Source organism: Diorhabda carinulata, chromosome 9 (assembly GCF_026250575.1).
Source record: "Diorhabda carinulata isolate Delta chromosome 9, icDioCari1.1, whole genome shotgun sequence".
Lineage (NCBI taxonomy): Eukaryota > Metazoa > Arthropoda > Insecta > Coleoptera > Chrysomelidae > Diorhabda > Diorhabda carinulata.
Window position 1 is genome coordinate 14859430 of NC_079468.1, and position 26800 is coordinate 14886229.

Below are 26800 nucleotides of genomic sequence, written 5' to 3' on the forward strand. Positions count from 1 at the left end.
AGGAAGACAATCTTAAGCCTTCAAAATTCGATGTATTATGGACGATGAGGGACGAGAAGCTGAAGATTTCGCCAGCAATCACGGACTAACCCTACTTATCAATGAACCAATCAGAGTCCCCGATCGAGATGATGACTTCGCTAGCCTCTTAGACTTGTTTCTAGCATGCACTACTCGGAACATCAGATCACAGTCTAATTACAGCAGCATGCGAACTGGAAATCCAAACTAAGGATCTAGTAGGCCACGTAAAGTTTTCCTTTTTATGTTTTCTTGGAGTGATGTTTGCTCCAATTCCAATAACCCAACAGTGTGTGCAAAGGAGATTTCAGAAATAATATTGGCAGGTATGGAAGCCTATATTCCTTACTCCTTCGAGGGTTTTGCCGACAACAATTCATGGTTTGATAAAAACTGCACTAGAGAGGTCAATAACAAAAATGCTGCTTATCGCAAATGGCACTCAATTCCTAGAGCCGAAAATCTTATAAGCTTTGTTGTTTTGAGAAATATCTGTAAGCAGATAGATGCTTGCAAGGAATAATGTGAAAAACAAACTTCTCAATTGCTCAAATGGATGAAGGCCATTTTGTCCTGTAAAAAAAGAAGTCAGACAAGGCTTTTGTAAATCACCGTGGAGAAGATGGGACAGTCGCAGGGATCACAAAAGTGAAGGCGGACTTGTTGGGTTGCATGTTAACTTCTAACTCAACTCTTGATTCGTGGGGAAACTATCACCCAGCTTGCTTGGAGTAGGTATATCTATACCTAAAATAGAATTTCGATACCGAGATGCAAAAAAGCGACCGGCCCAGATGGAATATCACCAATCGTATTCAAGAAAGTCGCAGCCGAACTAACAAGTCCGCTGTGCCAACTCTTTTTTATATAGCCGATACCAAAAAATGGAAAAAACACGGTTCTCAATACCGTCAGATTGCTTTAGTCCCAGCCATTGCCAAGGTCAGAAAAGGTTGTTAACTAGCAAATCTTGAGATATCCTGAGTCTGCTAACATCATCAGCGACCCTTAATACGACTTCCATGAACACTGGTGTCGTTGCTCAAATCAACCGCTCCAATAAACTCGGCTACTAACCAAATTCGTAGGCAGATCAATACCGATCTTGAAGACATTATGTCCTGGCATAGTCACGTGGCCGATTTAGCCAAGGCAGCTTCATACACAAAAATATATATACTTCATAACAGCTTCTAATCCTCTACAAGGTCCAGATTTATCCATCTTTGGAAAATTATTCTCACATTTGGAACTCGGTTCCCAATATTACCCTGAACACACTCAACGCAATACAAAATGGAACTATTGAACTTATAAGCGTTCCAGAGCTGACCAGAAACTAGGACTTCTCAGAGCTTAGAAGAAAGGTCACCGACCTGACTGTTTTACCGATACTACCACGGCTTTTCCGAGATGTCTAGCACAATCCAGCCTAGAGCAGTTTTTGCAAGACCTACTCATCAAGCAGACGTGGCTCATGAGCGTCGAGCTCACCTGCAGACTCCCAGAACTTCAATTTAATTCATTTCTTTGAAGAAGTTCAATCCTGTGGAATCAGCTACCAAGGTAAGTCATTCCTGAACACTACAACCTACAGACGTTCAAGATGAATATCCACAGGCATCTCCACACGGCAGGTGGAGATGCTTGAATTACTATATGCTTGGTTTTTACAAAAAAAATATGTGAGTGGCCCCGTCTTGCCTCGCGCCCCAGATATGCCCACTGTTCACTCAAATCACGTTCGAGAAATGGAAAACTAGTGGAAATTAGATTTTCTAGTGAATCCTGTTGCTTTTCATATTGAAACCGATAATGGTAGAAACGAAAGTGGAATTTTGATATAAACAGAAGAGATTAACTATGTTAATTAGGCTCTTCGAAACTAGTGGAAATTAGATTTTCTAGTGAATCCTGTTGCTTTTCATATTGAAACCGATAATGGTAGAAACGAAAGTGGAATTTTGATATAAACAGAAGAGATTAACTATGTTAATTAGGCTCTTCGAATATTTACTATACCATATAATTTTCTATTTGTTACGTATCGAGCATAGCGGTGATTTATACAACAAGAGACAACTAATATTATAAATTATTTAGATCCCTCTATTATTTGCGTTTATTTCATTTTCATTAGATTAGTTGGGTGTTTATCTAAGAATTTGGCGGCATTTGTTGTTATAGGTAAATATTTCCCTGTTTTGTATCAATTCTCTGTTTTTGGAAAACTCCCGTAGTAAAGTAGGAATGTCAGTGATTTAGAAAAAGAGAAAATGGGCGGGAAAATTCGTATCCCGACTAAGGTAACCCAACCTATTTTGCACTGCCAATACAGGGTATGTCAAAACTAGTTTAATTATTAATGTCGCTTATATAAGTTGTCTAGGTTCCGTTTGCTGTGTTGGATTTTATTGAACTCAGTGATCACTAAAATTACATTAAATATTAAATATTTTGACACTAAATCAAATATAATAGCTTATATTTTTTCAAAATTGATTTACTGTAAATAGAACTATTAATAATTAACAGTATTAATTGCTTAAAAATTGGTTTCTTCATGTCCCTTAATGAATTTTTAATTCTTTTTAGATGTTATTATCGTCTCGGGGAGGAGGAATATGGGATTTAGCCTTGTGATGGAATTAACGTTATCATGGAAGTTTGAAACAATGATTCACTTCTAGATGAAGAAATTGTAGCAGTTATGAAATACCTGACAAACTATAACAGAAAAGAGTGATGTAATATAATATTACATTAGAACTAGTATAAATAACTCTCATTCATTATCTCGCGTTTTGTAAGAGCCTAAAAACACCAAAGAGACTTATTTTGACTTAACTTGAGAGAAAAAGCTTGTAGATTACTTAGACAACGTGGATTTGATGGTGAAACTGATCAAAAAATTTACAAGTGTCCTACAGTGGCAATAAGAATTCTAAATCGGTATCAACTGATTTTCATTACCAAATAAGAGGCAGAGAAGATAATAATTCAAGATTCATCGACAGTCAGAGTTCTAGCAAAAGTTCTGTTAGTGATTCGTCTTCTAAAGCCAAGAAATAGGATGTAAACGTAAAAAAATTAAAAACAAATAAGAGTTTGGACCTTTGGACCTGTTATCTCTCATTATCTTTCTCTCGGTGCTTTTAAGTTCTTTCTTTTTTCTTGATTACTGTTTCTATCGCATACGTGATTACGTGCATTGTACATTTTTATTTTGTTTTGTTTTTTAATAGGCTTTTATTTCCTTCATAGGCTAGATACCCTTTATTATCCTTTCCTTTATCCTGTTTCAAATCCTGTTTCAAAATTTTCAGTTGGTTTGCTTTCTCTTCTGGTTTTTCCCCCTATTTTCATATTTTTGTTTTCGCTGCATTATTTTTAGTCCGTAATTGCTTGCTTCTTCTTCTTCTTATTTGTTGATTGCCTTTATTAATTTCCTATGTCCATTTGCTATGATAGTTACATCATCTGCGTATGCTGTTATCTGTGGTTTGTCTGTTTGGGTCTCCCTGTTTGACGCTTTTATTTGTGTGCCTCTTCCCTGATATTGTGCCATGGAATCTCTCTTCAATGTCACTCTTATTTAGTATTATCTCTATTAATTTTTAAGAACTGATCTACTGTTCCTAAGAAGTTTGAGACAATTGACAGACTATAAATTGAAATAACTGACCAACTAACCAAAGCAAAATTTACTTAAAATAATCACAACATATTTATTATCTCTAAAGGATACGATATAGTTTATGAAAAACACAGAGAAACTTTGTGAGAGCCTTGAAATTAAATAAAACTGAATGTTTGGCTCAAATATTTGGCAGTACTATTATTTCTAATTTTCATTCTATTACATATTTTGCTACCAAAGAATTTATTATTTATCCATAATTTTTTATTGAAAATGTTCAAAGCATCATGCACGAATTTCCCCTATTGCAAAATTAGAAGGTCTAAGAAGAATATAACCATTATAATGGCTAACATGATAGAAATTTTCGACTTGCAATGGAATGAAATGTACAGGCTGTAATGAAGATTTACACAAACAAATAATAATAAGTTTTCATAATGAAATTACTTAAAGAACTACCATAAGAGTTGAGAAAATTATATTAAAACCGCTTACAACATTTTGTATTTATAAAGTTAAAATTTATTAATGTATTGTAACGAGTGATACAATTCAAAAATATGTTTTCCAATGAGAAAAATTAGAACAAAGTTCAGCTCCAAGATTTTTGGATTAAAATTTGAAAAAATGTTAAAGATATCACGTCTATCAGCAGCTGTACAGTTATTAATAAACGTATATATATCTAGGAAACCATTCATCTAATTTATTACTTGGTATTAATCTGAAAAAAACCTTTATGTGGATTTATGAAGCGAGTTAACGCTATTGAGCGTATAGTCGGGAAGATGACGTAAAATTTATAATATAAAAAGGAAGAAAAAAGTAAAACCTGTCTTATTTAATATAATTCCGTGATCATCTGGGAGTGGAAGGCTGTGGATCGTGTGAAAAATTATTATTAACGCGATATTTCACGAAAATTTGCAATTTCGAGATTGTTATCAACCACGAGTAATTTTGTTTTTATAGGTAATTAAAAACTTTTCGGCATTGAAACTCTCTATTGTAAAGTGGTACTAAGGAGTGTAATGAATTATGAGGTGTATTTTTGTCAAAATTTGAACGGATTCTATTTGAACGTTTTCAGAAATAAACTTTTCATTGCATATCAATTAGAGTTAAAAAACCTGTCCACTATGATTTATTGTTGTTTCTTTAAGTATTATTTAACCTGGCTAAAATCAATCAACCAACAAATTGGTCATCTCAAATTATACAAAACGCGATTTTCAAAACCCATTGGTGTCACTCCACTGTGAATTGCTTTTAACACTTGTACTGTGAATTGCTTTTAGCACTTGCATTTGGAGTCTTAGATTTCACAGCTTGAATTTGCAGGTATCTGTGTTTGTGATGATTTTTTAAAATAGATATTGAGGAAGTAAACAACGTATTAGCGATGGGCTGCCTACAAATAATTACCCGCAAATACCTGTAATCAATATTAGTATAATTAATTCACCAAAGTAACTTGTAACGTGTTTTTTTAATTAATTTTATGTCATTTGAAATAAAGTGATGTCACGAATTGAAATTTAAATGGTTGTCAACTCCCAGGTGAAAGAGGTATATCATTGTTAATTATTGACACTTACTTGTTATGAAAAATGATATAAAATTGAAACTTTATCTATATTAATTACGAATATCCATGGTTGCCATTTGAAAAATGGCTGCAAATAGAGGTTTCCTTGATTTGAATGAACGATTCTTGTTGTAGGTATGTGCACGCGCAAGAAAGAAGATACACGCATGATTGCGTATTGTAAATAATGGCAAAGCAAGGCAGCTGAGACACTTATACCATAGCGACAGTTACATATAGTATACGTATTTTCTCGCTTACAAAAAATGTATTTTTTGTTTAACCTCAAATAACACAAATATGCGAATAAAATAATGATTTCATTATTGATGAAATAATTGTTTTACAAGCTCTTCCTATTGAGTGTGTTTGTACGTTTTCGCAGTGCTACACAAAATAAGAGGATTTTTTATTCATATTCATATTCGATATGTCATACCAGGCGTGAGTTATTGTAGTGAAATCAAAGTGAGAAGATAGCAAAAGGTATATAAGAAAAACTGTTATCAACGTATTTCAAGTTGATATTAAAGTAGATATAATGCATGGGTTCTATAAGTATCCACAATATCGATAAAATGACCTGGTGGTTACCATAAACATTTATTGAATGATGCTCTTCAAAGAACCACTCTTGGTTTGTAATGGTTGAATTAAATTGAAACTTTTTGGAAAATTTCATAGAAATGTTCTCATTTTGTGGCCTCTTCAATGTCAGGAAGGTTTTTCTTTAGCAGAATCTGTTCTCCCTTTTAGAAAAAGCTTCCTCTTTCATCACCCATCGTCACGCCGAAATTCCAGTACCTACTTGTAAAATTCAAGGTCCACCTGGTGTTCCACTTGAAACGAACTCTTTAAGCCCAGGATGATGACTCACTCGTTCTCTACCGAGAATGTAGATTCTCAAATCATGTTTTGAAACCGACACTCACTAATGTTTGAAGTAGCAGATCGACAATTCGTAACTGGATTAAACTTTTCATCGCTTGTCTCAACAAATGAAGACATACTTATTAAAAAATATATAAACGTAAGTTCTTGCATTTATAAAACTTCAATTACTCTAATTTTTCTTTAAATACACTCTTCATTGTTATAAAAATCGTGAAATAGTAAATTTAAAATAAAATACAAATGATAAAGCTGAAAGCAAGTACTTTTAACTTACCATGATCAGTAAGCTTGTTTCCCGATCAGTGACGTCATTTGGATTAATGATAGCCTTTCCGTGACAATGAATAAATCAATCAATTTTATTCAATCAGTAACGTATATTTCTTTGTAACATGTGATAACATATCTTTAATCATAAGAAAATCCAACTTTCTTTAAAAGTTCTCAACCCAGTTAATACTTTCCCCCCAAACCACCGCGTAATCGATTAATAGAAAAGTTTGAGGATCCCGTGCCGATAAAAATTGAAATTGGAATGAGCCTTCACACATGAATAAATTATAAAATTCTAAAATGTAAATGTGTATTGAAATGAGGAAAGTATTGAATACCTGCTGAGAGCACATTGGAAATAAACATAAGATGATGAAAAGTACCAATTAGTTCTGGTTAGGGTTTACTTTATGACATGTACTTCGTGACAATCTGAAGTTAATTATTTCTACTTCTCATATGTAATTACGAGGATGAGGGTTGAAGAGAGAAAAATATTTACATTCTCCTATTAAACATTGCAAGAAATCGGAATTATGATTTGGAAAAAAATAGGGAAAGCTGCTACCAACGTATTCAAAGTAGATATTAAAGTAAATATGATGCATGGGTTCGGATGCATGGCTGGAGATTTTAACTCAAGATTCTAAGCTTATAAACTATGATAATATTGAATTTTATTCACGCTGAAGTACCACAGGGTTCAGTACTATCACTTACTTTTTTTATACTTCCTTTTCACCAACAAATTATTGACGACACTTGTTTTATAGCATTGACAAATTTCGACAATGCGCTGGATATCTTCACACAACCGAACTACGCTAAAGTCAGATTTAATTTTATAGAATATAGCCAAGCAATACATGCCTCTAAATCAGAGTACTCAAGCCTAACCTACCCTAAATTGAAAGGCTTTTTAGTGGAAAATTAAAAAAAATGAACTTAATACCAAAAATGCACTTATTCTTAGAAAATACAATTTGTTGTATCAATTTTTGTTCAATATTTTATACAATATTTATTGAACATTTGCTCATTTTGGAAAATCTTAGATTTTACTGATGGTTTTTCATTTTGTCTTGATGATATTAATTATTCAAAAGTTCGTATGTTTACCCATCTCTAGGACTCACTTCGGCAGATCAAATTTTCGTGTGCGCTCGTTGAACGAACTTTCGGATTCGACACAGGTAGTTTGCGCTAGATGCCCGAAATGCTTTATAAATGTGCCTGTGCGCTCGATCCACATGCGCTCTTCGTACCCCACCCGTTTGTCTACACCTGAAGTGTAAACAGTGAAGTATCAAATGGTTGATGCGAATCACATATTTTGCAGGTACCTTAATTGGAATGGAAAAATGGTTCAACCATTGGTTTAAACGTATACAAAAGTGTATTGATCTTAATGAAGAATATTTTGAAAAACAATAAAGCCATATATGATCATAAATATTTATTTTTATTTGTCACAAATCTTCAGTCAGAACCCTGGTAATACAAGCAAATACAAACGCAAATGAACACGGCATGAAACAAGTTTAAGAAACTGAGATTGCGATGTGCAGATTAGCAAAAATAGCAATCTAGAACAAAAAAAATCATATGTAAGAGAATCATCTCAACTTATGGTAATCAAACATTCCTATTACCTTTAACATAGTAACATAAAAAAGCTACTACCAAAAACTTCATAATCTAAATTATGACAAACCTTTATGATTGCAGAAAAGACTTTCGAAATAAATTCAATGCCTCAAATCATTCTGAACATGTCCACAATAACGATTGTAGATCTCTGCCAGGATCATATTCACATAATATTCTCAAATTCTGATACTACATTGACTCCAACCAGGGTTTGCTTCGGTTCCGTCCTAGATACGAATTTGAGTCCCACTTAAAATGTGAAATAATCAAATCAAACTTTACCAACGTTGAACATGTTATCTTCATTGTTCGATTATGGAAATCCAGTGTTTTTTCTGTTTTTCATCAGTAACCAATTCGATAGATTGGTAGTTTGGGTAGCAATAATCCACGAGCAGTAGATTCTAGGAATGACAGACACGATAGAGCTAAAGATCACACTTGTTTTTTCTTGAACTGTAATAAAAGATTCAAAGTAATGAAGATTTTTTTATAATAAAAATACGGGACCAAAACTTTTAGAAAAAAGAACTATTTATAATTACGTAGTTTACTTTTGTAATTAATGAGTTTATTGACATTTCAGTATATTCTTAAAACATAAACGTTATCCGTCATAGTTAAACTATTCGTCTAATCATCAGATATCTAATTAAAAAATCTCTTAAAACAGTGAATTAACAGTTTACTTTTTCCATTAACAAACAAATAGGTTCTGGTTGAAGTGTCAAGGACGTGCCAAATGAAAAAAAAAATTGAATGTAGAACTCAGTTGAATTACTCCAATAATTAGCTCTACTTGGTTGGTATTTAAATATTATTGGTATTAAAATATCTGGATTTCATTATACCATTGCACATATATGGAAATGAATTACTGGATGAGTTAATAAGCGCAAATCTCGAGAAAAGCTGAACCGATTGACAAGAAGACAAATGAAGAATGACCGATGAAGACAAAACAATTGAGTGAAGTTAGTATCAATGTCAATGTCAACATTAGTCAAAGACGAATTGTCTCTTATAAAATGTGAACGTCTGTTTGAAGTGAATCTATAAAATTACTAAATCTAAAAGCCACAAATTTCTATAAAACTAGCAAAGTGTTGTGTGTTTGTGACTCATTTATATTTGACATCCCTCCTACAAAGCGGCGGACAATTTTTAATACTTTCATTTGATTTGATCTGCGTTTACGAACTGCAGCTTTCAGCACGGCTTGCTTTCGCTATGACTATAAACATTTCCCAGGGGCAGTCATTAAGTGTTTGCGGTATTAATCTAGAATACCCATTGTATGTTGCCTGTTCCCGTGTTTAAAAATCATCTGCTCTGTTTATTTACGCGCCAGGTAATCAAACAAAATATACAGTGTATCATGAAGTATAACAAGGAAAATAAAATTTAATTTATAATAAGTAAAAATAACATGGAATCGAACATGTAGGTATCATAATTGAAAATGTGAAATTGTAATTTTCATTTGAATTTTTTATTGACTAGAAGAATTTTAGGTGCTCTATAATTTTTATTTTATGGCATAATCTAATTATTGACTTTCTTCAACCTATTAGCAGAACAAGCAATCCTAATAGCAGAATAAATATTAAGAAAACTAAAAAACTGAAGAATCGATTGTTAAGCTGTACGAATTGCCTGGTCAGCTAGTTGGACATAAAAATTGTGAAATAAAGTGAATTCAATTGACTGAAATTACATTTCTGTCGATTTGCTATTTTTTTGTACTGGACTGGAACATACTATCGGGAGATATGGACTATCTAGAATGAATTTTGTAGATTCATAAAATCACTAACTAGTCTGGCATCAAATTATTTTCCCCTCAGGCGTATTAAGAATAAGATAAATAAACCCTGGTCCTCTAAAGGTTTACGTATATCTGCAAAAACATGCGATTTTTATTTCCTCTATGGAAATTCTCGAATAGTGTCTTCTTCAAAAATTATGTGAAATTTATCATAAGACAATAAAAGCTGCCAAAGATATTTATTATAATTAGAGACTCCCCAATTCTACTAATCTCTCTAGAGAAACATGGTCCATTGTGAATGATCTAGGAAATAAGGCTTCTTCATGGAGCACAACTTCTACTTCACATAACAACCTAAATAATAACTTCGTGATTGTAGCCAAAAAATTATCAAATTCTATAACTCCTTCTCATGATCCGCTTTCATATCTCCCTGGTGCTAATACTAACTTAAACAGTTTCACTTTATGCCCGTAGTTTCGCAGTGTTTCGCAGTACAATTAATAACATCAAAAATAAATACTCATCTGGTTCTGAAGGACTAACCGTTCCATTTCAAAATGGCACTTTTCCCAATTGCCTTAAGACGTTATCGCCCAATTGCATTTTCCCACATTATGTAAGATCATTGGAAGATGGGTAAAAAAGATGCTTTCATCATTTCTGTTTAAATATAAAATACGTACTACCCATGAATTTGGGGTTTTAAGTGACAAATCCACAAATGATTCTCCCTCCCCCTCCTAAATAATGTCTAGTACTAGGCCCTATTTTGTTAGTTTCTCTTGGAGCATCCCTGATATCACAGCACTTCATAGGACTATATTTAGTGACCTAATCAAACTTAAATCATAGTGTGATTCTAACCTTCTTTGTCTTAATGTTTCTAAAACCAAAATTTTATCCTATAAAAATATATAAAAATATATTGCTGCCATTTTTATTAAATAACACCACCAAGGACGTCATTGGATCTGTAAAATTCTTAGGGCTTGTAGTGGACAATTCCTTCAAATGGGAGTTACGTATTGCAACCTTATTTAGAAAATAGTTTCTCCTGTTTTGCGCTGAGATCACTTTTTTTTAAATTAGTAAGGGAAGAAATACAAGACGATTATAGTCCAGCCAAGAATTTCCTTTTACAGTAATGACCAAAATTTAAAGGATATCTTGAGTAGAGTCAAGTCAAGACTAACGTACTATCCCAATATATCATCAAATGTTAAAACAACCAGTGACAAGTTTAGTTTGCCAATAGTTTGTCTGACGTGAAACATGGATCTTAGACAAGGCATTAACAATTTTTTTTTTTCGAAAAGTCCCAAATGAACTCAAAAACTAATTATTTTAATAATGTGATTTCGAAATTGTATGAGCAATTTAAAAAGTCAGTTGAGGACGAGGAACAATCAGGAAGATATTCTACTTTGAGATATAAATGAGAAAATAGTTAATATTTTTTGCGATTTGGCGATTGGAGTACTGAAAAATTTGCGAAGGAAGAGACCTGACAATAACGGTTTCCTTCTTAATTACAAGTCGTTTTTAATTTATGAGTTTTTGATTGATACACGTATTTCCCCATCTGCTTTATTCATGAGCTTCTGATTCCAATTCACATCGAATTATTATCCATAAGAGATCTAGGAGCAGTATATAATTTGATTTAAAAAGTGTAGTTTCTAATTCGAAAATTCATCTGTTTCAGCATCTAAATTTACATTCAAACACATCACGAAATATTTATAAGATTTCACTTTATCAAGAAACTATGGACTGTTAGCCATTATAGCAGGATAGCTATTGATTAAAAAGAATATTCAGCAGATACAGATTCAACAGTCTTCCGTAGACAATATAATTTTACGACGTTGCTGTTCCCAAGTACCTAATACCATCAAGGTTTATTTTTCTAACGTTCATTATAGTTCATTCCAAGATATTTTGTCCTCTCTCCAATAAAAATCGAGTATTGCCCTATAATGATCCCTAAATACGTAATTGTTAAGACCAAACAAATATAACAGGTAAATACTCAAATTTTAAATAAATCTTAAATAAAAGTACTAGTATGTATTCGGCTCATATGTAAAAAACTGTTCTCAAATCTCTTCTATCCTACTTGAAATCCTACATATAGACCCCAACCATCTCCTTCTCTATGTTCTAATTAAGTAGATTAAACTTGAAAGCTGATACAATTCTAATAGTTTTCTATTTGTTTCAGCATTCCAGTATTTCTAGTTTATTTCGCTCTTTTTCATTGAATGTCCAGGTTTCACATGTGAGGGTCTCATTATTGTATGGTATCAATTATTTTAGATGTTGATGATACATCTTTTCAGTTCAACATTTTTGATACCATTCCTGCTGCTTGACTGCCTCTTACTATTTCTCTTTATTCGTCTCTTATTTGTGATAGTGACTCTCGAATATTTTTGTTGTTTGTTTACTATTCCGCAGCTGTTATTTTCGTTACAATTTATAATTATATCAGTTTTCCTATTGTCCTTGATTTCCATTTCCATTTTGTTTTTCCCTCTTTAATCACTAGACCATATATTCAATACCACCGTACGTGAAAACTACGTATTTGTTCTAAAACTCCAGTCGCTAGCAGTGCTCTCCTCACAGTTTATTACAGATGTTCTGCATACAGTTTTCCAAGTGGTAGTGCTCTGGCCTCTCAATCTCCGCACGACATTTTAATACATAAATTTGTCCAGTTTATAGTGATTAATTTTAAGATTCCGAACATAAAGAACTATGAAAGCAGTGATAGTGAAGTGGAAGATAATATTGAGAGCGAAGAAATGTTTACAAATAGTGAATCCAATGATAGCTTATGCGACCCAGATTTTTTGCGGGAAGAGGATCTAAAAATATTGGAAACATGCCTGCAGAAACTTTGGAAACATCGTTGTTTGTATACAGTACCAATAGCACATTGGTGGTCTCCTACAAACCTAAAACTAAAAAAATAGTTACTCTATTATCCACACTGCACACATTATCTATCAAGAAAGATACAAAAAGAAAACAGAAATTATTCACACGTATAACGAAATTAAAGGAACAGTAGACACTTTTAACAGATATGTCAAAACATGTGTTTAAATGGAAAAACGGAAAGATGATGTGACTTACATAATTTTATCACTCGAGACTAATGTACAAGATGGAGTTACATAAAGGACTAACAGAGATTCATTAAACTTGTCGATTACAAGAGATAACAAAGATGACTAATGATTTGAAAACAATTTGAAGATAAAAGATAAGAAAGCATTGATAAAAGTTCTAGAAAATACTGTTAAGAAGAGAATGTCAACAGCATACTGTTTAAAATGTTAAAAACTAATATTTGGCGAACACCAAGTTAAAATATGCCCTAGTTGTGTTTAGAAAATATTCGTAACTACTAATTTGTTTGTTTTTTTTTTAAACTATGATAGCTCCGATTATAGTTGCATTTTTACTTTCAAGCTCTTTCCTGGATTTTACCATGAATATGTGAATATGCTGGGCAATGATCGTTATTTCTATGAATCAAACGTTTTTATACTATTTTCTCTTAGTATAATTTCTTAAGCTAATTTGAAAATGCTTGGATAATGGGGATTTCCTTGTCCCAGACCTTTGTTTATCTTGAATTTGTTGAAAGTACTGCCTCCACAGTTTTATTTCTAGTTTTGAATGTATCCATTTCCAATAGTCTAAATGAATTAATTTTCTAATTAATTTTCCTGTTAACTTCTTGTTCATCAAGCCAAATAATTACTTTTTCAACAACCAAATAGAATATTGAATTTCATGTACAATATAATTGTAAACACAATAAAAACTTGAATAGAAGTAGTACTATAACAACAATCAATTAGAATATCGAATTTCATGAGCAATATAATTGTAAATACGTCAAACTACGATGTGTACTGCCCCTTACTATTTGCAATATATTGTCGATTCAGAGATAGTAAATTTCAAATATTGAAACGAATTATATCCAAAATTTAAATCATTTCTACTTCTTTTTAATTTTCTCCAATTCTCTCAAAATATGATATTAAATTTTTCACCAGTTCCATTATTCGGTCATAAAAAAGTGAATTTATTTATCATTTATTGCTAAAAACTGAGTCCCAAGATTGAATAGAATTATCGAGAATTATTTCATTAGTACTAACCCTCAATAGATAGATACATAGTAAGTTACTCTATTCTATCCCCAGTTAAAGCCAGTATAGTTTATATCATTTATGAATGAATGTGACTACGGCTAGAGCCAATCAGTCGTATTTTGTATCTTGAACTTGTAACAGTGGAGCGGGGCTGACTATTTGTTGACGTATAGCGCACGACTTCGAAAATTATTTTTGCCGGGAACTAATTTAAAAGTTTTATATGTGAAATATATCCAACCGGTAAGTGTTCATCTATTAATATATATTATAATTGTACTAATTTTGCACAGTTTTCTTAGCTGGGAATAATCTTTGTTAGGTTAACGTACTTTTCTATAAACAGTATAAAAATGTCATTTTATAGATATCTGTCGACTGATATAATAAGATAATTATATTAAATACCAAGATTCTAAATGCAATATTTTTTTGAGTGTTTTCAAAATTACGAATAATATAATTTCGATCAGTAAAATCAATAATTTTGTTTTAGAAAAATATCCATAAGAAATATTTCAATCTGATATTAAAGTGAACTTATCTTCTGTTGACATTCAGATGACACCAAATACATGCTATTAAAAATATATATTTCTAGCATTAATTTGATGTTTTTTTTTAATTGTTGCCACAATTTAGTTATCAACAATTCTCAGGTACTTTCCGCATGTTTGGAAATTTTGATCACCTTTCGAAAAATTCTATTTATAATTTAGCTAAAGTCGGACAATTTTCTGTAATAATAGTAATTCATATTTAATAGAGGGTGTTTGAAAAAAAGGGGATCCCGTCTCTAGGATGGGTAGAAAACTGAAAAATATTTGGGGTGTGCTAAATAAAAGATCTTCGTAACTCCATCCGTATTCAAGATAAAGGGGGTTAAAGAAAAAAAATTATACATATTTTTTACAATTTTTGCGATTTTAGAAGCTGATACAGCCAATGAATTTGTTTTTATGACGCTAGTTTCACGGTTCGTACCAAGTATTATTGAGCATAACTTTTCCAATATTAGATTTATTTAGCAAAATTTTAAGTGATCTCAGACATATTTTGATTTTGGAATATTTAGATTTGAAAATTATGAAGAAATAACCGATGCTGGTATAAAGTATTGATAAAAGTTATTAATTATTATTGTTATCGATTAGTAAACATTATGTATATAATTGAAAAATTTTTTTCGCGTAATTGAGACCTCATCAATAAAACGGATACATATAAAATTTAAGGACTTTCGTTTCTTGTAACTTTTCACAAAAATCCAGTCTAATCAGTATAGAATCTTGTATTTCAAAGTTCAATAAGTATGGGACTGAGCTATTAAAGGCCTTAATATGAAACTAACAACAATTTGATGATCATCAATAACAGAGTACCATAATTATTCAACTTGGAACCATGGAAAACTATCATTCATTGATAGTTATGACGTTGGGTCAATAAAAATCACATATCTGAAACCTTGTCATTTGTTAAATTAGATATTGTTGATGAAAATTTACTCAAATTTTGAATGCACTGACATGTTATTAACGTTAGGCAGCTGTGAATGTCAAACCAAAAAAATAAATTCTGGTAGACCAAGAAAAAAAGACAAGATTAATAAAGAAAATATGATTTTAAATTTAGTTGATCAAAATCCAAAATTTAGCGTAAGGAATGTGGCAAGACCAACAAATACGTTTTCTTCATATACTTGGAGGATACTTAAAGAACAACAGCTACATCCTTATCAGTATAGACAAGTCCAAGAGCTCTAGCCCGACGATCGACCGGTTAGAGTGAAATTTGTCAAAAATTACAAGAAAGGGTACGCCTCAATCCAAATTTTTTGAAATTTATGTTTTTACGGACATATATCATTTTCTTACAGTATACCAATACGTTCTTTTATTCTGGAAAATAAAAGCAGAATGGTCCATAAGTTTTGACATTTTCAAAAATTATTATAAAGTACTGTCTCCTCAAATCAATCTACCTTCCACCCATATATACACGGTGAGGTAATAAAAATTCGCGACAGCTAGTAAATTCTAACAGGATGATAAATCCAATTAATATTATTAAGAAAATTAGATTTTTGTTTTGAGAACATAGCTTCTTATTATTATTTGAACGTATTGAATAAAACTGAATTCTGTAAATTTATTGATTGTTTCTAATATGGTTTATTTATTTATTATTAAAACATGTCTTTATTTTCTGTTTTAATTCCCTAATCACAAATATATACGTTGGCCGATGTTTTGGCGATCAGTAGAGGACATGTGTACGTCTGGATGCAATGTTGTGGTTCCTTGCAACGGGGCATTATCTACAAGTTTTGTAGATGCAATTACTTTGTCCCTGGTATATAGTTACGACTCCCAGCATCTTTCGGATGAAGTATCCCTGAAAAGCAGCTAAAAAACAAGGTTTCAAATATGGATCGGGGTTTTAGTTTTCGAGAAGGCAACATGATTATGATGATTGCTGACGTTGATTATCATTCGTATTGATATGTGGTTTTAGCTTACGATGATTTTGATATTAATTGAATTTGGAAGGATTGTTCAACCAAACTATGTGATTAGTAAACCATGCAGAAGCTTACACCCACTGTCATGGATATCTCCTGCGCGATTTGCAGTTTGGAGTCTTTCTTGAAGATCTTTTGGCAGACAAAAATTGTAAAAGTTTGTTGAAATTTTTGTGACGAAGTCTTTAATATGTCATCAATGTTATGTAATCACGAGGTTCTAGAAAGTTTTGGGTAGCATGAATATTTAATAACCATACGGGGGCAATTGTTTTGTACCACCTACAAGGTGCGGAAGTTTTGTTTGGTACCTGTGCAGTAGACTGGGGCTGCATATGTTAAAATGAGTCTTATGATTTGTTTAATTAAAAAAATTTGTTTTATGTGATGAGTCTGCTGTTTTTACAAATGAAAAAGTAAAGTCTGCTCATTGCAATCTTAGCTTTTTGTACTTCCTTAGTGATGTGGGCGTTAGCATTTTTGTTTCCTTGTACAATGTACCCTAGGTATTTGCAGGATAGTTTGTCCGTAAATGTTTAGCTACGATTGCAATGAGCTGTTTTTCCTAGCTATACGTCTGAGTAACAAGTACTCTGTTTTTGGGGCATTTATAGCTTGTTTATTATTTGAAAATATGGTGAAATTTTGTTGTTTAAATGTGTTTGGATAATTTTGATTGCCTGATGTTTCGCCGATGCTACAAAACAAGTGTCGTCAGCATACATGGCTGTTAAGATTTGTTGGGAAGTGGGTAGGTTATATGTAAAAAGGGAATACAACATAGGTGATAAAACTGACCCTTGCGGAACTCCAGCATTTATGGGGTATGGTACCGCCATGCTTTCATTATTTTTAACGTAAAATTTTTTTGTTCGTTAAATAGGAATGCAAAATTTTAATCAAATAATTTGTGAATTTTAAATTTATCAATTGATAAATCAAACCCTCAATCCATATGGAGTCAAAGGCATGCTGGATATCGATAACGACTATGATGGAGGCTCTCTCTAATATGATAAAAAACTCTTAATTATTCAAGCCATTTATTTTATAAATACAATAGATATGCGAAATCTATGGCCTCCAACCAGGATCGATATAATAATAATTATTGAGAAGCAAGTAGTATTGAAAATTCGTAACAGAAAAATTTACGATTTAGATTTTTCATTTCGTACCAAGTATACCCATGGAATTTGGTCAAGTGATTGATTTATTGGTTCGATAGATTTATAAATAAACTATACTTATAACATATATTCGCAGAAGAAATTGAAATTTGATTTAGAAAGATGCAACAATCCATCTTATTACGTTACTGAATAAATTTATGGGAAATGAAATATGGAAAATTCAGATAAAAAAAACATCGAAAAACTATTTTTCAAAGAAATATTGAACGCTAACAAGCTGGAACTGAATTTTTTAATAGAAATTGTTAATTCACATAGAAATTGGAATATTTAATCTCAAAAATTATCACATGCACGTTTAGAAATATTTTAATTTACTTTTATGGAAATTGAAAAACATCGATTAATATTATTATTCATTCCACGTTATGTTTTGACAAAAGTATTGTGAAAAATATATGATTTTATCCTCGACATCCTCTGAAATCATAATACCAAAATATTCAAGACCTGTTTAGTTGAAAATGTTTGTCACGTTTTTCATTTATCTCCAACCTAAAGAACAGTTTTTAGAAAACATGGTCTTGATGAATATAAGAGTGTGCTAAAGAATAATTTTTGCCTAATCTATTGTGGAATTTAAATTGTTCTATTCCGTCTGATTTTTCAGCGTGCAAATTTTTTAAAACAAAGTTTACTAATTTTACCAGAAGCAAAAAAGCAAAAGCTAGGTTGAGTGATAAATTTAAATTGATATTTGGCAAAATTCGTAAAGTTTCAAAAGTTCCAGTCTAAAAATTTTATATTGTTGAGTACGATATGGCATAGGTAAGTTCCAGATTAAACGGCAAATTCCTGGATATTTTGTGTACGTCCCGCTTTGTAAACTGTCCGCATCCCGCATTAAGCGATTATGTCATGCATTGTTCTGAGCTACCAGTTAGATATAATATGAAAAAAGTTTCCATGGTTTGTGCATAAGTCACCAAATTTATTTCAAACTTTATTTCATTATATGGTTAAGAATGGAAATAATAAAGGCGAGTCATGTGTTTGATCTGAGAATTAGGCTTTTTAGTATTTTCCTGTCTAAAATAAAAGATCTTCAGTGATAGACTTGAGCTGACCTGTTCTAGTAAGTTAGAAAGTTAGAAAATTTAGGAATAATAAACTATTTAAAATAGTACATTTCACAACAAGAGTCTAAAGTTGAATTTTCGGCCCTAGCCGACGGCATCATGACGCACAGGACCGAGAATTCAGCTTTTGGCCCATTTTTCTTCATACCTCGGTGGAAAGTACGTGCAGGGACGAAAGTTCTTCTTTGTGTACTTCTGTGAGAAGTACATTACACTAAAAGGACCGATAGTTGAATTTTCGGCCCTACGCGTCATGATCTCTACTATTAGGGACGAAAGTACGTACTTTCGACCGAGGTATGAAAAAAATAATGTAGAAATAAACAAAGTTAAAATTGTATATTAGATTATCCTAAGTTATTATTGTCACCTGCATAATTAATGAACAATCATTGTGAAATATAATTATACTACTTACAAAAATACTAACATAACTATAATAAAATCAAATTTATCATTCACCTCTCAACGGTTTATTAAATTTCATCCCTTGACGTAGCTATTAAAACTTTCCACCCAAACATGAATCCAATATATCTGAAAAACAAAATCCTCATTAATTGAATCGTTAAACTTTTCATAATGAATTATGCTGGAATCGTTAGGAAATATTCTTTCCTAATCAGTTTCCAACTCAATGGATCTCGTTACCTATTGATTAACGCCTTTAAAATAGTAAAATGGATCTGTAAAAGAAAAACAAACACAACAAATAAAGTGAGGATGAAAATTGGATCTAATATCAATCTCTCGTCTCAAGTGAATCAATATTATTTTAAAAGCGACGAGATTGTTTTCATTTAAAACCTTCTGATTCGTCGTTGTCACAAGAAATACATCTTATATTTGAGACATACTTATTGTGTTTGTTATGAGAGAAAAAGAAAATAAGTCTGACAAATGATAAACATTTTTCCATTATGGAGACAGATGGAATTTCAAAGTTTTGTTCAAATCAAAAGTTGAAACTTCTGTACGAAAATAGGGATTGACAAATGTGATTGTCAAATTGATAAATGAACTGATAGTTTTGTCGCTGAATTATGCTTCCTGAAAAAAATTAATGGGGCTTAAGGAAGTCCCTGTGAAACAATTTGTCAAGTCTTCTTGCCACCGAGGTGAAATCTACAAATTCTCAAATACGAGTATATAATTTAAAATAAATCCTATAGACCAAATAATGTTTGCAAATACTCAAATCTATCGATTAGTATTTCCAATCGCAACTTTTCAACTTTTTATAAAGAATGTATAATATATACAAAGGGTTGCAATTTGGAAATATGTCAAAATATGTAATTGATTGAACTGATTGGAATCGACAAAAATATTGAAAAAATTCAAGACCTTATTATCGCAGGAAGTTTTAAACAATGTTCGTCAAAAAAGATCCGATTCGTGGCGAACAAGAGATTTGTTCTTTCAGCATGACAATACACCTGCAAAAAAGTCATCTCCGTCTAACAGTTTTTGTCTAAAAATGGCATGATTATACTGCGCTACGCACCTTACTCGTCTGACCTGGCCCCGTGTGATCTTTTATTATTTCCACACCGAGATACCGAATCCACAACAATTAATGAAGAGGTCAAATGAAAAACAAGAAAGGATCTATTAACCATTTATACAGGTGAGTACATGAAAAAGTTTCGAATAGTGAGATCCACGATGGGACAAATTTATTAATCATAGAGAGGGTATTTTTTGTGACTAACATTTTCTTGTGAAATTGAATTTTTGTTTCCAAATTATCCTCTTATTTTTCAGATCTCCCCCGCACATAATGCTTCGATTGATTTAATAAAACATTTTCAGTGAACCGAATAATGAGAATAACTAATACTTATCTTTCAGACTATTCCTCTGATGTACCAATAAAATGTGATGATTCGATTCAACTAATAAAAACTATTTCCAAAATGGAATATTAATCTCAATATTTGCGACAATGAATCCCACAACAAAAAATTTGTAATGAAAATATGATGTATGCTTTTGAAGTCCATATTTAAAAATTATCTGGAATTATACGGAATATTTATAACTGCGTTATAAAGCATAAACATGATTTTTTTAAATGAGAGCCCTCGTATTACATCACATTCGGGGTGGTAACATTTTTGAAGTTTTTTATAACAACGTTTTTTATGTTATTCATAGCCCTTTGAGAGATATAAACACGTTCTTGCGATAATCGTGGGCAAATTAACGTTCTGTATTTGCATTACCAAGATTCTAATTGTGCTATGCTAGAGAAAGAATGAAAATGAAATGTTAAATATTCCCTTCACCTTGTATACATGAAAAGAAAATTAACAAGAGTTCATATCAAAAGCTCCACAAAAATGTGACAATCCGAATTTGCCATTATTCAAGGAATTGTATGTAACAACGCAAAATCATTATGTCTACCTAGAGATAATTTCAAAATATCTGATTATCTGGATTTTTAATATGCTTCAAATATAAGACTACTAGACGGGGAGCTGCCTACATAAAAAAGCATCGATAAAGTACACGACATTTGAGCTTGGAAACGGGGGGCCCGTAATTAGTACATCACCAAACGCATTTCTGGCATTCTGTACAGGTCGGATATGAAAATGCCAGCCGGTTTTCCCGGGCGAAAAAATGGGCTGGAAGACCTCATATTGTACACGAGGGAAAACTTTTGGATTGAGGGATCCGAACCTCAAATAAGAATGCTGTAATAACGCCAGAAGTGACCGAAAGTGCCGGGAAACTCATCCGAAAAACCCGATATGGTACACGAGTGAAACCTTGCTGAACATGAGGCTGGACTCTTAACTAGTAGCGGTCTAACAGCGTCAGAAGCTATGCAGGTCGAGAAACCCTCGCCAAAGCGACCGAAAGTTCCGGAAAATTCATCCGAAAAACCTCACGTGGTACACGCGTCAAACTTTTTTACTTGACTTTTAGGGTCTTACCAAAGAGTGATGTAATAACTCCAGAAGTTTTACAGGTCGGAAAACCTCCGAAAAAAATTAGGAAAATCGACGTACTTATGAAAATGAAAACTTTAAGCTTTCCGCTCAAATTTTATCATTATATTGCGTGCAAAAAAGGAATTGTAATGAATTAAAAATAAAATGGGCGCGTTAAACCAATGCAGTTCTGAGAAACGAGCATCATCTTACCCCAACGTTCTTCAAAGTTTCTTGGGGCGCCATGAGCCGATAAGCATTACTGAAGGACTTTGGCAAAGATACAACTGTTCCCAGATATTTCGAAAAAAAGTTCATGAAAATCGGTTAATAATTAGCGATGTAAATGAGTTTTCAAAAAAAAGTTAGAAGCCCATTTTCGCTTCGACGAAATTGGCGGTGGCGGCACGAAACGGCCAAAAATGAGTAAGCGGCATGAATTAAGGATTGTATTTCAGGGAGTTTTCATCGTTTCCTAATAATTTTTTTTAATTTTGTTTAGCGCTAACTGATAGTTTCAATGAAGCCAACAACAATGGTTTCCATTTTCACAAGTGCGCCGATTTTCCTTTATTTCTGAGGTTTTCTGACCTGTTACCACTCTTAGTTACGACCCCAAAAGTTAAGTAAAAAAGTTTGACACCTGTACCACGTTTTCTCTAACGGAAAAATTGGCTAGAAAACCTCGTAACGTGCGCGCATGGAACCTTCTGTAATATGGGGTTTAAACCTCAAATAAGAGCGGTATACTAGCGCTAGAAGTTTTGCAGGCCGAAAAACACCTAAAGAAAATCGGGGTATAATTGAAATGAAAACTTTTCCTATTCGGCTTAATGAACAATGACTTTTGATGCCTCTATTCAAAATATCTGTTTAAGCTAATCGAAATTTAAATAAATCATTAGGATACGATGAAAACTGTCTGAAATATAATCATTTTTTATCGCGCGCGTAATTTTATAGCGCTTACTCATTTTCTACCTACTCGAGCAGCCGCTAATAACGCAAAATACTATACTTCATTTGCTGCGCCGATTATCAATTGATTTTGATCAAATTCTTCTTAAAAATTCTGGGAATAGTTATACTTTTTGATATCACACCGCTTTTAGTGGAGACTCCAAAAACCTAATGAAAAAGTTTCACGCGCGCACGTTATGAGGTTTTTAGGCAATTTTTTCGTTCGGGAAAACCGGCTGGCATTTTCATTCATTGTATTTTCGTTGAAAGTCCAAGACGCGCATTCAAACTCTTTTACTGTTCCGTACATGTATCTGTGTTTTGTCTATTTTTTCATACAATTTTAACTATCACCTAGAAAACTCATCAGTGTCTCAATCTTATGTTATATTTGTGAGGCATGAACAGTAGCAAAAATTATCTCAATAGAGACATTTTTCCTCGTGTGAAGAAATTAACAGAGATAACTATTTACCCGCCATTAAAAAAATAACTCAATTATTTTCATTATTAATGCCTTATACTGACGAGGATTTCGCGAACCGAACCCATTTTTGTCAGCATTTGCATCCATTATAACCATAGCTTAAGGTACATGTTTCGTATCAATTCTATACTTTCAGATATCATTTTAATAAAAGATTTCAGAATGAGAATCGACATAATATCTACCTACACCCAATATTACTTTTTGAAGTACCCTTTCTTCATTTGTATCTATCTTAATCTAAAATTAGACGCATTTTTAAAGGGTAGACTAAATGTTTAAGAGCTGTTTAGACAATCATCTAAGAAACAAATGAAGTTTTTGAATGGATTTGATGGATTATTTGATATCTATATCTAAAGTATTTCCTTCAAAAGAATCGTGCAGGCACGAAAATGTATTGTGTTCTTTATGTATATCATTCGAGGAATGTGGTTAGTAATCCATATTTTGGAATTAATTTACATTGATAGTACTGAATTATATAAACTCTGAACTTTAACAGTACAATTGAAATTTTACATATCTATTGATCTCTCAATTTGAATTGACGAGGGTTGCTACTTAAGTTCTGAGATTTGACAACACTAATGTGAATATGTCAAATCTAGCATTGCTATCATAAAGTTTGATATTTTTAATGATGAATGTACTCAGAACGTGTTGAAATATGAGTGCTACTTGAGTTATTTACAGATACTTAAAACATGCACCTCTATTAAACGATTAGCAGTGTGCCGATCATTTACTCGATGAAAGCTCGTGTCGATTGGTGCAAAGAAATACAGAAAAAATTTAATCGCGGTGCTTCAAAAGTCGTCTTTACGAGTAAGATCATCACAGGCGACGAATCATGGATCTACGCATATGAAACTGAAATTAAACAACAATCGACTGTATGGATCTTTAAGTATGAGTCAAATCCAACAAAAGTTGTTCGAACACGAAGAATTTTCAAGCAAATGGTCACCTGTTTTACGAGAGTAACTGGACATGTCATTACCATTCCATCAAAGTGTTCGAAAAAATGCAATTGCAGAAGTCATATCATTTTCCACTACAAAATGCGAGTTCTCACACATCAAATAAAAACGTTTTTGAACAGAAAAAACATCGATTGTACAGGCCTTGTTTGGGACCCAATGATTTTATATTATTTTTGCCTGATCAAAAATAAATTGCGAAGTCAACGTTTCTCTATACCTGTAGAAGCGGTTGATACATTCAAATCATATGCTTTGGCGGTATCTCAATCGGAAGAGAAAAAATGGACACTTAGTTCATACGCATGGAAAACTGTATTGATATTAATGGAGAACATTTTGAAAAACAATAGAGCCATATCCAATCATAAATATTTATTTTCATCTTTTTATGACAAAACTTAAGTAGCAGCCCTCGTATTATACATAATCATACCAGATGATTATCAATTTATTTGCAAAGCTATTTATTGTTATTGTCTTTCAAAAAATGTAATAAAATTTATTTACTTTGTTATTAGTGAATGAATGAAAGAGGAAAGAGTAGTTCTAAATATCTTTCTTATCTAATTGAAGAAAAAACCATTAGTATTTTCAAATAGATCGTTAAATATTGAACATAAGACATTTAGAACTTTTCACTATTGATATCAATCGAGCAAAATTAATTAGCTTTAAGTGAGTTGCACAACTGTGCTGCCCTAATATAGAAAATACTTCTCTGCAGAACTGAAGTTGTGGTGGGTAGTATATTACAGTGGTCTGTACTGCAATAGAACGAAAGACAAAAGAAGAGTGAAAAATAAAGGAACAGCCGACAAACAAACGGTTCTTCCCAGAATGGAAATAAGCGGCTGGCTTCGGCTATATTATTCCCTATTATCTGCCATTTGACTAATGGAGTAAGTAATTGTCTCTGTGGCTTATCCTGGATTTGACTGATTCTTGATTGGTTCCTTGGACTACTCATTATACAGACATACTGAAAACTACCGCCAGCGTCTATGTTGAAGCTAATTTATCGCCTGTTCCTGCAAAAAATTCGCTATATTTATTGATTCTCTTCCGCCCACACAGTCAGTTAGAATCATTTTCGATCACCCAAATTCCAAAGCATATCTCTCATGATATAATAGTCTATAATATCTGGCTTCTATAGTACACTGGAAAGAAATATGCAAAGAGGAACGCCAAAGAAGCTTCCAACAACCCTTCAGAAATTATAATTCAGCTTGATAATGATGTCAAGACACTCCAACAATTTCTCATCAGAGAATCTAAGAGGCTTGCTTTTTTTAAGGTAGACAAAAATCCTGTAGCGACGTGCCACCATTATTGAATTCGAAAAACCAGCAAAACACGGTGCCTCGAAATGTCGAAGCAAGTTGTTCGTTCAACTGCTGTTGGTTTAATCTACGTCGAATGTCAAAGAAAGCTGATTTCAACGCAAAACAGGGGGAACTTGATTTTTTAGATGAGACGGCAATATGTAACTCCCATCTCCACAAGTCCAAAGAATTTTACAGATTCAACGTCGTTAATGGTTGTGTTATTTAATAAAAAGTGCAGCAATTTATTTTTGTATGATAAAATTTTAGTTTTAGAAACGTTGAGACACACATTGTATTGGCTTGCAAGAAGACTTCGTTGTATCAACCCTTACAAGCTGACTTCTGTTGTTAAGTTATGACTTAAACCTTGCGAGAGGTGTTCCCCTGAAGCCATAGTACTACTATTTGTTGATTAAAATATTATGATTAACACAATAGAAAGCCTTAAAAAAATCAAAAAGAGTGTTTCAGTGGAGTGTTGGCTGTTTGGGCTAGAGTAGACATTATGTAGGAGGGAGAATAAAGCGTCATTTGTGTATACGTTACTTAAAAACCCAAATTGATGGCTTGTGTTTAATATTTAAACAGAAATTATAGAAGCCTCTTTTTAACTAATTTTTCAATAATCTCAGATAACGTGGGAAGGAGTGCAATTCGACGATAATTCGATGCTTGATTGATTCAATACTTTTTTGAAAATGAGGCTGGTCAAACAGTAACTGTTACTAATGTTAGGTACCACAACTATATAAAATAATCGATTATTTTCGATTAATCGACTAATCGAAAATAATCAAAAATAATCGTTTTATCAAAAATAATCGATCAATCAAAAATAATCTAATTATTGAAAATAATCGATCAATCGAAAATAATCGATCAATCCAAAATAATCGATAAATCGGAAATGATTGAGTAATCGAAAATAATCACTTTTCGATTATTCGAAAATACCGATTGTGGTTTGATTCCTACAAAAAACAAGATAAAGAGCGAGTATACCACTAGGAACACAGATGACATTATGGTTTGATTCCCAATAAAAACAAACCAAATAATGAACCTACAGAAAATATTTGGAAGTAAGATTCTGATATTGAATTATGTTGAAATAATTATTCAGAAAATAAATTTTTTAATCGTTAAATTGATTATTATATTATTTGATTATTTTAATGATTGTACGAAAAATAGTGTGTAAGCGATAGCCGCGAAACTTTTTAACGACCTCAAGATTATTTTGACTCGGCTGCAAGCAGTCTCGGAGATAACTGTTC

General features: G+C 32.3%; 1 protein-coding gene across 1 annotated transcript in view; it reads left to right on the forward strand.

Annotated features, from left to right (window-relative positions):
* Positions 1 to 14087: 14087 nt before the first annotated feature.
* Positions 14088 to 26800, forward strand: part of LOC130897805 (uncharacterized) — an 82261-nt gene continuing 69548 nt past the window's right edge. Inside the window, exon 1 of the mRNA XM_057806718.1 lies at positions 14088 to 14264. The gene's annotated coding sequence lies outside the window, so the exon portion shown is untranslated. The remainder of the gene's footprint in view (positions 14265 to 26800) is intronic.